The sequence below is a fragment of the Microtus oregoni genome, unplaced genomic scaffold (genome assembly GCF_018167655.1).
Source record: "Microtus oregoni isolate MIOR12 unplaced genomic scaffold, Mior012 000024F_ref0000369, whole genome shotgun sequence".
Classification (NCBI taxonomy): Eukaryota; Metazoa; Chordata; class Mammalia; order Rodentia; family Cricetidae; genus Microtus; species Microtus oregoni.
Window position 1 is genome coordinate 26,225,676 of NW_024543083.1, and position 3,921 is coordinate 26,229,596.

The following is a 3,921-nucleotide window of genomic DNA, read 5'->3' on the forward strand; positions in this document are numbered from 1 at the left end:
CATTCATTTTATTCTCAGAATGCAAACTTCACTTCCTATTCGTACTCAAACCAGCGTAGCATTTCTTTATGCTTTTTAGGCATGATATTTACTGTGTCTTTGGCATTTTTATTTAGTAGTTGGTATTAATGAATCTTCACAAAAGTATCAGCATCACTGTGATTTTGTTCAAAATGCATTGCTTATGGTTCTTCAAAGAAGCATGACTGTTCAGCCATGAAGATACACAATCCAAAGGAAGAAACATGGTTATTGATAGCATCTACTTCATCTTGCAACGGGTGAAATTAGTATGGTTAACAATCTGCTTCCAAATTCTGTTCTTTTTGGCTTATGATTGAAGTAGTCTTTTTTAATCACCTAGGCAAGAGTCGGTACAAATCAGCAACCACACCCCCAATATAGTTAGGCTGCTTTTACAAAACACACAGAATTTATTTTCATTTTCTCCCGATGTACTTTGGAAATTCCTCTGTGCTTTTGTTCTGATGTCTGAACTGAACTTCTCTTGTTTGCGTTTATACTCTCATCCAAGGATAGCTTCAGTAAGAATGGATGCATTGGCTTCTTATGGAATATAGTATCTTACCGTCAAAATACATTGTTGTTTATATTTTATGTACTCTACATTTTATTCCCCGAAAGCTATTTCCTATTGCATTAAACTGGGCATATGCTTCAAATCATCAAAATAATCAAGTAATAATATTAAAAACAATATGACACAGTTTCATACACAATAGAACGAGATAGCAATTCTAAAATAATTTCATTTAAACTAAGAAAACACCTATAAAATCTATCTCTAACAGTGCTGGCACACTGTAAGACAGAACAACATGTTGGGCTTTTCCTTTCCTTTTTCACTTGCTTTTCATACAAGTTTGATTTGTGAGAAAGCTTAGCATATATCCCACATTTCAGCAAGCATTTTAACTCACGAAGTGTAGAGGAGTAGATTGGATTGATAAAAAAAAAAAAAAAGGCCGGAGAAATACTAGAAAAGACATGGGAAGCCCGGCGGTGGTGGCGCACGCCTTTAATCCCAGCACTCAGTAGGCAGAGGCAGGTGGATCTCTGGAAGTTCGAGGCCAGCCTGGTCTACAAGAGCTAGTTCCAGGACAGGCTCTAAAGCTACAGAGAAACCCTGTCTCGAAAACAAAACAAAACAAAACAAAAAAGACATGGGAGAAAAAGGAATGAAAATACTTTCAGCGTGTCAGCTGAATTGATAGAAATTTTAAATTTTTATTATTTTTCATAAAATTATAGGACTTAGGGAAAATTATGGTGTTAGTATATGGTGAACTAGTATGGTGAACTATGGCCCTCAGCTTTTTATACATTGTTCTGTCTAGAAAGTATCTTTAGAAAAGATACTTTTTTTTCTTTAGAAAAGATAGTTTCTTCTTATACATATATGTATGTTTGTGTGATAAATTTGTTTAATTAAATCTCATTGCTTTTTGTTCCCTTTTGTTTTGTTTTTAAGACAGGGTTTCTTCATGTAACAGCCCTGGCTGTCCTGGAACCTGCTTTGTAGACCGTACTGGCCTCAAACTCACAGAGATCCGCCTGCCTCTGCCTACCCAGTGCTGCGATGAAAGGCATGTGTTAGGGCACCACCTCCTGACCTATTGTTTATTTAAATATCTTCTTTGTTGAATGACCAAGTAATAATGCTCAAAACATCTAAAACAGCAACAGAAAATATAATAGTTTTCATCCCCACCAGACAAATTTCTATTGAAGAAGTCCTTTTATACACAGCTAAATTTGTCAGTAGTATTACAATACAGTTACTAATTAAATGTACATGGATCCTTTAAGCCATCCCCGAACTAACCAAAGAAAAGATTAGGGGATGTTAAAATTGTGAAAAATTTGCAAAAAAAAAAAGAATTAAAAACTATGGAAGAAAAACATTTTGACCAGTCATGGACTTTGGAAATTTTAGGAGCTTTGATAGAAAAAAGAAAGTGAAGGAATGAAAAACCAAAGAAAGAACTAACCAAAGAAATATGACGGAAATCTTCAGCTCTCCCAGGCTTGTTGTTGCGTATCGTTTATGTAATGAATATTTCAGTTGCATCTCGAGTTCCTTATCTGTCCAAAGGCAGTAGAAAAAAGATGCATTTTACATCTGCTAAAGACTTCTGATGGGCACGCACACTGAAGGATTGCTTCACATTCGAGAGGAGAATGTTCCTCAGGAGACATTGCCATGAAATACTTATTGCACCTTCTCTTGTAGAAACGAATGAGGTGACTTTGTAACATAAAGCTTACTATTAATACCAACTAAATTACACGGCTCGTGTTAAATATCATTCTTAGGAGATGGATGAGGTCTTGTTTGTTACAGATGATCAGAGAGAATAATGCAAGTTACATTTTTGCAGTGTTCTTGTAAAATATACGTTTGAGCTTTGTAGCATAGAGGACGTAGGGCTTGATAAAGATTTCTTAAAGATGATGGCTGGTGATTTTTTTTTCTGGACTTGTGTTCTTTTAATTTCAGAATTACATTTTTACCAATAACCACCCCTGCTTGTGGGAACCTTTTGGATATAGCAAGGCTGTAGCTATACCTTTGAGCACACTTTTATTAAGCGGGGCAAAGACTTGTGTGCTTCCAAATATTGTTCAAATCTCCAAAGCCAGCTGAATAAATAAACATTATGTGATCTGTAGCCTGAAAGTCTGCAAATGACTCCTTGGGATGTAAAAAATAACTATGATTTCTTCTAAGTAATTCTTGGAGCCAATCATCAGTGGTTTTGTTTAAGTTCTGGGACCCCTGAGCCTCTATAAAAATAACTTTGAAATATTATATTATGTGTGAAAATTTTACACACATGCACATTTATAATCGGCAGACAGGGCCTCCGCCCTTCCTCAACCTGATAATCAACCGTAGGACCTACTCAAACATGAAAAAAATGAAAGATTCCGAACCCTAAAGCTCATAATCTTAGTGCCATTTAGAACCATGTGTCTTTCTGCAATCATCTATTACTGCAAATCTCTTGGTTATATTTCCATGAAGTGTCTGTTTCTCATTATCAACGTCTAAAGAAATTCGATACAGTTGTGTAACACTTGGCAAAGGAGTCTAAGGAAAAAAAATACACCCCACAGTTTTCAGCTTATCTTTTCTTTCCACAGTGGTAACTACTGTCTGACTTTCCTACTTGGGAGAGGCCAACTGGGACAGCAAGAGAAAAAAAAAATCAAACCAAAGTAAATGAAGCAACGGCTCTGTGCCCGGATCAATCATAGAAGCCGACTTTTAAACAACGATTGCAGTTAAACAGACAGTAGGATAATGTGAACAGGGGAATGTTTTACGTTTGAAAGTCACCTTTTGCTTGGAAGATGGCATTGCACAATTTTGGATCAAGCTTACCAAACACAATGGGGCGTAGGGGCTAGGGAGATGGTTCAGATGGAAAAGTACTCATGATACAGGCCTGGGTAGCAGAGTCCAGGTCCCTAGCAGTCACACAATAGCCAGCCTCATTGATATCTCTCTGCAACCCCAGTGCTGATAGTGACAGTTGGAGCCCTGGAGCTTAATGGCTGGCCAGTGTGCTGCCTAATCAATGAGATCCAGCCCAAGTGCACTAAAAATTAAAGTAAAGAGTAATCGAGAGAGATGTCTTGGTTGACCCCAAGCCTCCACAGGTACCTGCATGCACACATCCACAGGAGCATGTGTGTACAGAGGCACTGCATGCACACACGCGCGCGCACACACACACAATCAAAAGAATATGGCGGTGTCAGCAATATCTGAGATTTACACCATTCACAGCTATAATAATAATCTTTAGCAACTGCTCTTTTTTTTGTAAACCAGATGAAGAACTTACGGAGGACAGCCTATGGGTGCCTTTTTATTCGTGGCTTTAGTCAGAT